Raw genomic sequence first — 13,753 nt, 5'->3', positions numbered from 1 at the left:
CACAACAGCTCTATTCAGAGCTACCCTACCTCAAAGCACTCTAAAATATTATTTTACTATTTCCCTTGGTTTTTCCCTTGTTACGCTTTCCGGAACGCTACCCGGTGCGCGGACCGGGCGCTAACCGTGCGAAAATTTGAATTTTTTTTTTTTACCATATATGGGCCTCTTCAGCCACCCTCAGAAAACCTAGGGGGTCAGGATATGTCTCCCGTGCCCCCTTATACCCATTCCCAACATTGTTTATCCTCCATCTTGTGACTAAATTCGTTCGAAAGACAAGATGGCGGACTCCCGTTATGCTACCGGTGAGCTACCCGGTTCGCGTACCGGGTAGCGCTTCCACCGCGAAAAAAATCGAAAAAAATGTATAATATAATATAAAATAGCCCCCACATCAATCCTAGGGGGTCAGGAGGGGTCTACCTTGCCCCTTTCATTCATTTCCCCCTTCGTTTATTTCCACCTCTTGTCTCTCGATCCTACCGAGAGACAAGATGGCGGCCGCTCCGGACTGTTTAGAATGTTGAGAGTCACCGGAGAGCCAATCCACTTCTCCTCGCGAAGTTCCATTACGCGTCTGGTACGCGAACCGGGGCGCTGTCACAGATATATATATTTTTTTGAAAGTTAATTTCTCAAAATCCACTGGAGCACATATCTTGAGACCTAGCAAAGGCACATCGGGCAAACAGTCTCTACAATTTTGCCAAGTTTCATAGAAATCCATTCAGCCGTTCGATCTAAAAGTGAGTCTAACCGCCCTATGGAAAACTCAATGTTAAAAACACGTTTTGGGACCCCCCTTTTTTCTTGGCCCCCGCTTGACGAAACCCCCCCAAACTTTCAGGGGACGCTCAGAAACAAAATGTGCCATTTTCTTGAAAAGTTCAGCCAATTCCGTCCATCAACGCCAAAGTTCAACATAGAATTTTCAGAAATCCCTATTCAAAAAAAATCCTAACTATATATACCTACTGGCGACCGCCAGTAGGTAATATATATATATATATATATATATATATATATATATATATATGTGTGTGTGTGTGAACAAGAGTACATCTTACTCGAAACGCGTAATTTGAAAGGTCTTAAATAAATACAACATCTTGCCTGAAAACGTGGGGTCTGCTTTCTTCTTTCGCTACGCTGCCAGCGTGGAGGTTCGAGGATTTGCTCTGTATATATATATATATATATATATATATATATATATATATATATATATATATATATATATATATATATATATACTCAAACAGTTCTCTCCCGACAATCTCTTGCACTCCAGCCGGTAATGCTCTGAGAAACGGGAAACAGACACCAAATATCGTGGTTAGCAGGTCTTGATTTATTTAGTCATTGTCAGACGTGTTTCGAATACCTTAGTATCCTTGATCACTAGCGGAAACGCAGTCCGCTTGCTATGTTTATGCCGTGTTTTCTTTCTTGTGATGCTGACACCCCAATCACGTGATTAATGAACATAAACAAAACACTACTGGCATTACTTTGTTTGTCTCTTTCTACCTTGTGACATCATATTTGACATTTATACATTTGCTAAATACATAATGAGACACCAAAATTGTTAATGAAAATTCATGTGCTTAAATGCAACACATAGTACTGTACATTGTTCATTGATTGCATGCATTGAATTGCAGTATTTAAAATGATTAATAATCATTTGACAAATAAATATATAAAAAATTGAATAAATACAATTTTTATAAAAAATCGTTAATATAAAAATAAATAATTATTATCAAATCGCTACAGTACTTAAGATTGAGCTATATGTCGGAATACATTCCTGTGGTGTGTAAGTCCCTGGAGAATTGTATTGGGATAGACGTCTGTGTATATGTGCAAAATTGCAATGAGCAAATGCTATGCTAGTCTGGGTGGTGTTAAGGAATAATAGCTGCCATAGGAGTGTTTGAAATAGTGCAAAAGAATTGTGCTAATGTGCAAATAGTATATATGTACAAGGAAAAGGGGTTGTATTAAAAAATATGCATATTTAAAAGTCAATATGTATATTAAAAAACAGACTCATGGGAGTAAAGGGAAATCTAATTACAGTGATAACGTGTATACGTTGTATGTTTTATTAGACGCTTAAGTAATTCATGTTTGTTAAAGAAAGTTGTGAAGGTCCTCCGTGTTGTTAAGCCCTTTAGGATATTTGCTGCCCAATTCCAGGATGAATTTGGACTCAAGTTTCCTTAATGCTTTCTCTCTATTGCCTCCCCTAGGGTACTCTGGGATGGCTATGATCACATAGTATTGCAAGCATTTAAGGTCATTGCCATGCACTGCTTTAAAGTGTTTGGCAACTGGGTACGCTGTATCGTTATTGACTACGGCCCTGAGGTGTTGGAGAATTCTGATATGCACCTGTAGTTTTGTGCTGCCTACATATTTGAAGCCACAGATGCATGTCAGAAAGTATACGGCGTGCTCAGTTTGCCAATTCAAATATCCTTGAATTTTAGTTTCATATGGGCTGATTGGAGTTTTGTATTTGGTGGGTGTGATTCCAAATTTGCAGGCCCTGCATGATGTACATTTGTAAAAATCTTCTCGAGGCATTATCCATGTGGTTTTGTTGTTTTTGGAGACTTCTGGGTTGTTGCGCACTACCTGAGATCTCATAGAGATTCATCTACGATATGTTATGGTTGGTGTGCTAGGTACTTCAGGAGCCATGACTGCATCCGTCAAAACTATCGGCCAATTCTGATAAATAATTGATCGAATTTGGCGATGCTGTTTATTAAACGTGAGGATGAGTCTTGGTGTGTTATTTTTATTATTAGGCTCTATAATGGCAGTGGGAGGATCTAATAATGATTCTCTAGATCTTATGTTGACTTTGCTGAGTGCTTGGTTGAGAGGGGATGTGCTGTACCCTCTCCTGCGAAATCTCTCTAGTGCCTCCCTAATGCATACTTCCTGTTGGTCAGTGGTGCTACATGTTCGCTTTATTCTCAATACTTAGGTATGCTTTGAATTAGATGTTTGAGGTGGGAACTCTTCGCATGAAGCGTGGAATTGCCCGCTGTGGCTTTTCTATGGAGCGTGGTGTTAATGGTTCCTGCTTCCATATATACTTTCACATCCAGAAACTCAACCTCCTGGTCACTGATATGTGAGGTGAATTTAAGATTGACCTGATTATTATTGAGGTCAGTGATAAACACATTAGTACTGTCATCATTGCCATGCCAAACAATAAAAACATCATCAATGAATCTGAGCCAGAGTCTGACATGTGTCTTGTATTGTTCTCGATGTTCCATTTTGAGGGTCTGCTCCTCCCACTAGTCTACCATTAAATAGGCGTAGCTGGGGGAGAAGCAGGATCCCATCGCTACTCCCCTCAGTTGTTTATACATCTGTGTGCCAAACATGAAATAGTTGTTATTGAGACACCCTTCAATGCTCTTGACTATGAGTTTGTTGTGTTCATAGCACTCTGCTGGTTTGTTGTTCAAGAAGTGTTTAGTCGCCTTGAGCCCCACATCATGGTCAATGCATGTATATAATGATTCTATGTCCAAAGTTATTAATCTCATGTTAGCATCCCATTGGATGTTCTTGATTTTATTTAAAAAGTCATCGTATCTTTGACATAGGTTGGAAGATCTTTAACCAAATCCTGTAGGTAGTAGTCAATATATTGTGATAGGTGTTCGCCAACACTGTTTATCGCTGATATATTCGGTCTACCTGGAATGGGACAGATGCCTTTGTGGGTCTTTGGAACAAAGTATATGGAGGTAATTGTTGGATATTCAATACATAGAAAGTTGAATTCATCTTTGGAAATCATGCCATCACGTTTAAATTGCTGGAGATGCTTCCTGAGATTCTCTATAGCATCAGTCTACTCTTTGATATTAGTTTGTTTGTAACATGCTTCATCAGATAGTTGTCTGTGGGCTTCCTTAAGATAGTCACTTTTGGGCCAAAGGACTATATTTCCTCCCTTGTCCGAGGGCTTTATGACCACCTCTGTGTTTTTGCTTAATCTGTCCATGACTTTAGCATATTGCATTTCATTGTAGTATTTTCTTTTGTTTGTGATTCAGACGATAGTAAAGTTGTTTGATGCCGTCTGTTATTCTCTCATGGTAGATGTTGATGGCATCTTAGGGCATTTGTGGAACAAAAGTGGATTTTCGTTTGTTTGGGCTACTGCCCGCCCTTGCTTTCGTTATTGCTGCTAGTTGTAATTGTTGCTGAGTTGAAAACTCTGTATAATTTTCTTAATTGTTGGAAGCTATAGATTGTACAGCTAATTACACTGGGATGTCTGTGACCAGCAAATTGCTTTTCTTGGATTGATCCGTGGTAGTCAGTGTCTGTCTGTTCGCTAAACCATTTTTCAATGTGAAAAATGTAATTAATTTGAGTTTGCGAATATAGTTGAAAATGTCTATCCTGGTTTGAGCATAATTGAAATTGATAGGCGGGCAGTATGACAGACCAAGGGGCCTATTAGGATGTCGGGCGATTGCCCCCGCCAGGCTGGCGGTGGCTACCACCAGCCTGGCGGGGGCGATCAGCCCGACATCCGCATTCAAATTCCCCCCACCATATTAGTATGGCAGGGGGGACCTCGGCGGACGGAAAGACCGTCCGCCGCTTTTCCGCCCCGGTCGCCTTGCGGCCGGGACGGGAAAGGATTAATATGGTGGCGGTGTCTATTAGACACCGCCAGCCATATTACAATGGGCTTACGGAGATGCCTATCCGCGACGAAATCGCTGCCACGGAAAGGTATGCGGTCTTCACTCTGGGGGCCCCCTGCAGGCCCCCGGAGTGAAAGAGAGGTGTGGGGTGCACACAGGGGGTACCTGTGGTACCCCCCTGCATTTGCATAAACAAAGCGGCAGGCACCACGCGGTGCCTGCCGCTTTGTTTATGCAAATGTAAAAGTGAATTTTTAGCATTGTGGCGGGCGGTGCTGAGAGCACCGCCCGCCATAATGCTAAAAATACAGGATGCGTCCGCCACAGTGGCGGACGCATCCTAATACCCCTCGCGGGACCCCCGCCCTTATGGCGGGCGGTCCCGAATACCGTTGGGATGGCGGGCGGACTAAGTCTACCCGCCATCCTATTGGACCCTCAAATTTCAGGATTTGTTGTTCTCTTTCATTGAGTTGCATATCATTCAGATTTATGATTGTTTTATCATCTTTGTTGCTCTCAATCATTTGCGCCAGTATCCTCTTTTTGGCTTTGAGTTGAACTTTTTTTGCGCCTTTCTCGCCTCTTGGCATTTCTACTTTTGTTTGAGGCTGTGTTGGTTTCCGGGGTCTTCAGGTGTTGCACCGGTCCTCCACTAAAAAAATCAATTTCTTCTCCTAGATCCAGCCTTTTTGTTTCCATGTTTTCTTCGGATGCACTTCTGTTACTGCAGTTAGAGTTTGTCTCACTGTAAATGGAACTAGTATCAGAGTTGACCTCTGTCGAGCATCCTGCTTGTGGGGTTTTTTGCTGTGCACTATCTTTTGTGGGATTAGATTTGAGTTTCTTTGCTGTATCATATTTGCGCGCAAATGTGTTTATTCTTCCTTGCTCATAGTCAGCTAGGTCTCTGGCGAATTTGTAGATCTTTCATTGTTTGATTTTTTTCTTCCTGTTTTGTCAGTCAATCTTATATTTCCTTTCGTGTTTTAGTAATTAGTTCAATGGGTTCCAATTTGCCTAGTGCTTCATTGATGCTTTCGATCTCATCCAGTAGTTTAAGTCTATCAGATTCCGCATATTTAATTAGTATTCATACCAGGTTCATTGAGGCCTCCAAGTTACTTGTACCCCATTCTTTTAACATGTTGGGGTCTGGATCTCGTAACTTGGGGCCAGAAGAATTCGGAGTCCATGGGGTACCCGTCCTGCTGCCTCATATTTGCTTAGGGATTTCTTTTCCCACCATTTGGTGACTTCTACCCGCATGCATTTTTCTAGCCGTTTCAATAAGGTTTTAGCGGTATCATCAACTTTCACATTTGCATTGTTCGATTCATTGTTTTCCCGCTGTGTTATTAATGGCAGGTTGCTGAACAGATCGTCAGCTGCTGCTTCCCAGGCATGGACCGCGTCCGCTGACGTAATGGCTGTATGCGTACGTTGTGCTTACTCAAATCTGAGAGTTTGCTGTGCCTGCACACACCTACCCACCAAGTGTAATTGTACCCGGACACTCACCGCCGTATGTGTTGGACTGGAGAGCCCTCTGACCCTGCTAAAGTTCGCAACCGCTCGGTGCCGGTCCTTCCTTTCAGGATAAAATTCCAAGAGAGGTTGCAAGCGGCTGCCACTTCCGGGGTATGGGGTCCGTAGGCGGAATCAACCAATTTCCGCAGCGTAATATCCAAACAGTACTCTCCCGACAATCTCTCGCACTCCAGCCGGTAATGCTCTGAGAAACAGGAAACGGACACCAAATATCATGGTTAGCAGGTCTTGATTTATTTAGCCATCGTCAGACGCTGTTCGAATACCTTAGTATCCTTGATCACTAGCGGAAACGCAGTCCGCTTGCTATTTTTATGCCGTTTTTTTTTTCTTGTGATGCTGACACCCCAATCACGTGAGTAATGAACATAAAGAAAACACTACTGGCATTATTTCGTTTGCCTCTTTCTACCTTGTGACATCATATTTGACATTCATACATTTGCTAAATACATAATGAGACACCACAATTGTTAATGAAAATTCATGTGCTTATACATATATATTACAGCGCAGCGACCAGATATTAATTGAACTCTTCCCAATGAACACCTCCTTTGCGAGAAAAGAGTGGAAGCCACAGCGGGGGAACATCAAGGAGGCCGCTTTATTTCAGTACATCACTCATGGCAGGTATCGCATTTCGGCCGTTAGGCTTTCTTCAGTGCCCGGTAAGTATAGCAGGAGGCGTGCCCAGTCCCCGAGGAAATATGTCCCGCTCTGTGCTGGTTGGTTGAAACCCAATCACACCCCCTCCAAGTGGAAACACCGCCCTACTGCTGTCCATTGTGTAGTAATGGACTGTGGATCCCAGAATGCACTGTTCCGGTGTTGGGCGATGTTGGGGTGGGTCAACACCAAGTCATTAGATGATTTTGTGCAGGCGAGTCAGGGAAATGGACACGGATAATATCCTGATGTGTCCACGGAGCAAAAGCACCCCCTCGAGTCCCCTCACCGGACCAACCGCCTGTCCAAGAGTCAGTTCGGCGAGGGCTCCAATGTCAGTGCATCAGACCCAGTGTGAGGCAGAATGGCCTCAGCATCGCTTCTCTTCTTCCCGGATAGTGAAGGTGGGCTCTGAATGATCCGATACCTCGGCGAACATCACGGGAGCAGCCTGAGCCACCAAATATATATATACATTGCATTGTATTGTAATTGTAATTGCATTTATATACTGCTTACTACCCCTGACGAAGCATTGAAGCACTTTTTCGGCGAGTAGCATGCTACTCCAGGACCCATAAAGGATTAGTGTTGAATTAGTATGGTGAAACATGCAAGTACATTTTAAGTCCTGGATAGGTTAGTCAGTTATTTGGATTTGTAAGGATAGCAGAAGGATAGAAGAGGTAAAAAAAAAGGTTTTTATTTATATAGCGCTTGTTACCCCTGATGGGGTGTTGAAGCACGCTACTCGAGAAACCCATCAGGTATTAGTGCTGAATTAGAATGGTGAAATATGAAAGTAATTTGAATGGTGGATATTAGTCAGTTATTTGGAGTGAGAAGGATAGTTGAGGGATAAAAGGAAAGAAAGGTTTGCATGTATGTAGCCCCTGTTACTCCTGATGGGTGTTGAAGTACTTTTCTGGCGAGTAGGATTAGTTTTGAAAATTAGTATACTGAAATATGAAGTACTTTGAGTGGTGGATATCTTATTCAGTTTTTTGGATAGAGAAGGGTAGGTTGCGGGATAGAAGGGGTAAAGAGGTTTCTATTTATATAGTGCTTGCTACCCCTTGATGGGGTTTTGAAGCGCTTTATTGGTGAGTAGCACTCTGGAACCCTTAAGGATTACTGTTGAATTAGTATGGCGAAACATGAAAGTAATTTGAGTGGTGGATATGTTAGTCAGTTATTTGGATTGAGAAGGGTTGGGGAGGGGTGGAAAAGGGAAACAGATTTGCATTTATATAGCGCTGGTAACCCTGATGGGGTGTTGAAACGCTTTATTGGCGAGTATCACACTACTCTGGAACCCATAAAGAATTAGTGGTGAATTAGTATTGTATTATGGAATTTGAGAAGTGAACATGTTAGTCTGTTATTTTGATTGAAACGGATATTGGAGGGACAGAAGAGTGAAAGATTTTTAATTTTTAATTTGTTTTAGGTCATAGCAGTAGGGGGAGATTTATGGATGAATAAAAAGGAAATTTTGAGGGGAAGAGTCAGAGAGAAGAGTTTAAAAGGGTTTGTTTTGAGGGATTGGTATAGTAAAAGAGGTGTCAGATGATGCAAGGAGGCGTAGAGTAGGAGAGAGTCTAGAAAGGGTTATTTTGGGGATCATAGTAGTGGTATGGGGTTTGGGATAAATGAGAGAGTGGATGTAGAGGATATATTGATAGATGTATAGGGTGAGAGATAAGGGAGTACATTGGAAAGAGTAGTAGAAGGGAGTGTGAGATGAGCCAGAAGGTTGGGCTAGAGGATATATTGAGAGAAGTATAGGCTGAGAAATAGGGTAGTGCATTTGAATTGCTAAATTAGAAGAAAGTGATAAATATATAGATCCATAAGTACATTGAAAGTATATAGATGCATAAAGGAGGCAAGTATATGTAGATTAAAGATATTGATAGAGGTACAGGATGAGAAATAGGGTAGTGCATTGGATATGCTTTTTCAGGGGAATAGTAACAGACACACAGATCCAAGTACATGGAAGGTACATAGATGCACAATGGAAGTAAGTACATGTAGACCAAAGATCATTTTCATTTATTTATTTATTTTCAACAACATAATTATTTTACATGTTTATATAAAGCAATACACACAGATAGGTACATATCTATAGTGAAAATAAATGCTTATATACAGAGGAATATGCTGTAAATTTCTGTTTGGGTATGGTGCTTATGTGGGGAAGAGCCAATTCTTGAGTAGTTTTCTGAAGATAAGGTGGTTGTCGGTAGATCTTATGTTGGGGGGTAAAGAGTTCCATAGTTTGACTGCTTAAACAGAGAAGGATGTGCCACCTATGTTTTTATTCTTGTATCTTGGGATTTTGAGGCGAGATGACCCTTTAGAGCGTAGGTTCCTTAGTTGAATGCGTTTGGTGATTTTGTTCCTGATGAAGAGGAGTCACATTCCATGTATTTCTTTGTGGGTGATACAAAGTAGCTTGAAAGTGGATCTTCTTGCAACCGGTAACCAACGCAGGACTTTCAAAGCAGGTGAGATGTGGTCTCACGGTTTGATATGCAAGAGTAGTCTGGCAACCGGGGGTTGGCTGCTGCCGCTGCTCTCTGGCGGTTTGTCCCCCCCCCAATTTCCCCCAGGAGTGGCAACAAGCCATGTAGCTGGAGCCAGGGCTAGGGGGCATGTGGTGGGTGCCGGCGCCGCCGAGCCCTTGCAGGACTACGGAGCCGTAGCCACCCAAGTGGCAGCCCAGCGGCCCAGGGGCGCCTGGGAGTCGAAGGCCCTGAAACTCAGGCCGTTGACCATGCAGTACTTGGTGCCTGGCGGGTTTCAGAACCTGGTACTTGCCCTGGAAGCTGCGGGACCTTCGCCTTAAGGAATCCTCCTCGAACATGAACTCGGAGGCAGGTAGTGGCCCTTGCCGGGCAGGCCCAGGCACTTGGACAGCTTGAAGAAGCACTTGTCGAGGGAGAGGTTGTGGCGCACCAAGTTCTTCCAGCCCTGGTAGGCGCTGCGGAAGAAGGGGAAGCGCGCCTGCAGTAACTGGAATATCTCGCTCAGCATCAGGCGCCGCGCCGGTGCGCTTTGGATGGCCATGAAGATCAGCGCGATGTAGGAGTAGGGCGGCTTCTCAGGCCGGCGCACAGCTTCGTGGCTTTGATGAGGCTGGTGGCTCCATGGGGCAGGTGGCGGGCTCAGCAGGCCCTGCTGTGCGGCTCCACCGGGGCTGCAGGGCTGCAGAAAGGTCCGGGGGGCAGATGCTGCTGGTGCGCAGGGCCGTTACTACCATTAGGCAAGACTCGGCGGGTGCCTAGCTTTACTTTCGTAGGTTCAAATTTAAAGAAAAATTCCCCTTTTTGCCGCCCTAGCCCTTTTGCCGCCCTAGGCGGCTGCCTAGTCTTGCCTAATGGTAGAAAAGCATGGGTGAGATGATAGAACCTTGAGGGATCCCTGCTTTTGTGGAGTAGGGTTTGGACGAGAAAGGTGGGGTATGGATGACATTAGTTCTGTTTTGAAGGTAGGACGCGATCCTGTCCAGAGCAGTTCACTCTATGCCGGCTTCATAGAGTCTTTGTTTCAGAGTGTCATGGTCAACTGTGTCAAAGGAAGCTGAGAGGTCCAAGAGGAGTAGCCCAGTAAAGGGCGTATGGGTCATTTTCTGAGTTCTTCTGGAAATATTTCGATAGTCTGGTATGACCCCTTGCTGAATTTCGAATTTTATCTACTTTTTCAGAAATCTATATCTTCTCAGACCACTCATGGGTTTCACCCTTGTTTCCATCACAAACTGAAAGATGACTGAAAGCCCAAAAGTTAGGGGCCGATTAAGAGTCTGGCAGTGGCAAGACAGCCACACTCGCAGTGGTACTTCTGCAGAAAGTCGCTGCGGCAGAGGACCACCGGCTGCACCAGGAAACAGTTGTTCCCTGGCAGTTGCAGAGCTGAGCTGCGCCGCCATGTAACCTGCTGAGCGCGACTGGCGCAGTCCTGCTTAACATATTTCGAGTTTCCCCACTGACAGCCAATTCATGGCGTGAGCCCTGCCATGAAAAGGCTGGTGGTGGAGGAGCAAAGAGAGCCCTACAGGGCCCACACACCCCCTCCCCCACCATGAGGATACATTTCTGTATTTTTCCAAAGTTCTATCACTGCATTTATGTCACCACACAAACTGGGCTGGAACTTTGCCGTTCCCATTGTGGAGCTCTTTTCCACGCACTGTCATGGGAAAGGCGGAGGACTGTCCACCTTACAGAAGCTCAACTAGTAATAAGACGGGCGGTCCTTGAGTGGCTTTGGTGCTGCTGTGTCGGCGGATAGCCAGCGCAACTGTGCTAAAGTCCTAATCAGGCCCATAGAAAGAATGGGCTACCTCTTTGAAAAATGCCAAAACTGTTGCATAAAAATTGATTTGATTCAGCTAGGTATGTTCCTGAAAGCCGGGTAAATCGTGAGTTTAACACAGCAAACCTGTAGATGCCATATTTAAGGGTGGTGGACACAACCAGAAGCTTTTTTGCGGAGGAATTTATTCCAATTCATAAAAAAACCCACACATTTTGCTATATTTTGGCCATTTTCTTATTCTGGGGTAATACACAGAATGTTGGGGGAAAAGCATGCAAATTTAGCATGGATACTTATGCAGAAACATTTATGGATACCTAAGCGCCAACTACCCTCAAATTGCCAAAGAAGGCCTTAGCATTCAAGAGAAAAAAGGCCAAGCAGCGAAGGTTTGAGCCATCAATAAGCAAATGTCCCCACACAACCAATAGAGTTCATCAATAGGCTCAACATGTGACTAGGGTAAAAAAAGAAAAAGCCCACACCTGTAAAAAGCTCAAAGAAAGCACATCCATGTATAGAATTTAGAGCAAGCTTCTGACATGCGGGCAGGTAAACAACACATGCAATTGTGGCGCAAATGAAGGTTTACACCACAAAAGGGTAGCTGGACCCCCCCACTTGCAAGTATTACCTTTTGTAAAGCTTTAGATACACAACTGACTGTATAATCAGTACAATCATACTTGGAGAACCACTGAAATCAAAAGTACCCTCCAAGCAGTCTAAAGGTTTCCAAGTAAACAAATAATAAATTATAACACAAAACAATGATGTCAATGGTGTTAAGTTCCCACAGCAGAGACAGAGGAATAAAGAATAGACTTAACTCACCTTCTGAGTTCAGACACACTGTATGGTGTTGGCCTCCAGAGAACCCCTTCAGGACCTGGTGTAGTTTTTGAATGAAGACAGATTTTGAGGGGCAAAGCAGGAGCTTGTGCTCTTATTCCCGAGCTGGTGGTATATGTATATATACAATAACATAAAGTCTAACAAAAAAAACATTCTACTATACATTAAAACATTCAACTATTTAAAAATCTTCATACTTAAATGTCCCACTCCATTGAATGCAACAGTAGAGAAATTGCTGGATAGTGGAGGAGTAAAAAATACTACTCCCACTCCACCACTTCAATGAGAGCAACAGTTGGGAATGTGTTGGATAGAGGAGAAAAACATTACTATTCTTACTCTAGTAAGTGCAACAGTAGGGAAAGTGTTGGATAGTGGAGGGGGAGAGATTACTATTCCCACTCCGGTGAGGGCAAGAGCAGGGAAAGTATTGGATAGCGGAGGGGTATAAATTACTATTCCCACTTCAGTGAGTGCAACAGTAGGAAAAATGTTGGATAACGGAGGGGTAGAAATGACTATTCCCACCCTAGTAAGTGCAGTAGAAGACAAAGTCTTAAATAGCGGAGGGGTAAAAATTACTATTCCCACTCCAGTGAGTGTAACAGTAGGGAAAGTGTTGGATTTCAGAGGAGTAACAATTTATATTCTCACTCCAGTGTTTTCAAAATTAAAAACAAACACAATTTTAACAACAATAAAAATATCTAAAAAACTAAATAAATTAAAAAAATATAAAAATGTTAAAATTTCAAATACTAATATATTTAATATTAATAAAAAAATTATACTGTTAAATGTATATAACATATCCTTACAAATATTATATTAAATAAAATAAAAAACAATTTCCAAAAATAGAAATATTTTGAATAAAAAATGATTTAGAAACAAAAACATTATTACATACATTTACTTTTTTATTTGCTACCCTATGACACCAGACAATCCACAACACACATCTAAATAAAAAAATGTACTTCTTCAAATAACATAATTAATTAATAATCAAAGAAATATTATCAATTAAAAAACCTCATAAAACGTATTTAACTTCCCAAACTTTACACCTATAATCCCAACAACCCACAGTTAAAATTAAAGTATAACAAAATTAATTGCACAATTAAAACTTATTTTTAATTAAAAAAACTAATAGTATTTAACAACTAATTATAAAGTAAGTAAAATTAATATGCTCCCCACACTGTACCCCTATAACAATAAAACCAGCACACAAAAAAATAAACAAATTCCCTAATTGAATATAAATTAATTAATTATAATTAATGATCAACTTATTTTTAATTAATTCAACATAAATTACTTCCCACCCTTTACCACTATAAACCCCACAACACACACCTACAATTGATGATACAATTTCTGTAATCCATTTTTATCAATTTAATAATATTAAGAACTAATTAATAATTTAAAAAAAATTAACTTTCCACCCTTTACCCCATAAACTCCACATCTCATACATAAAAAACACACAATTACCATACTTAATGATCAATGAATTAGTTAATATAAATTACCAACAAATTATTAATTAATTAAACCTAAATTACTTCCCACCATACACCCCCATAAACCCAACCCGCACCTAAAATTAATAACACAATTTCGATAGT

At 42.0% G+C, this 13,753-nt stretch overlaps 1 pseudogene; it reads right to left on the bottom strand.

Moving 5' to 3' along the window:
* LOC147726417 (forkhead box protein F2-like) overlaps window positions 1–13,753 on the bottom strand; it is a 98,553-nt pseudogene that overhangs the window by 51,323 nt on the left and 33,477 nt on the right.

This window comes from Lissotriton vulgaris, chromosome 3_1 (assembly GCF_964263255.1).
Source record: "Lissotriton vulgaris chromosome 3_1, aLisVul1.2, whole genome shotgun sequence".
Taxonomy (NCBI): Eukaryota; Metazoa; Chordata; class Amphibia; order Caudata; family Salamandridae; genus Lissotriton; species Lissotriton vulgaris.
The sequence above is the reverse complement of the archived record's forward strand: the minus strand, read 5'-3'. Positions and strand labels throughout refer to the sequence as shown.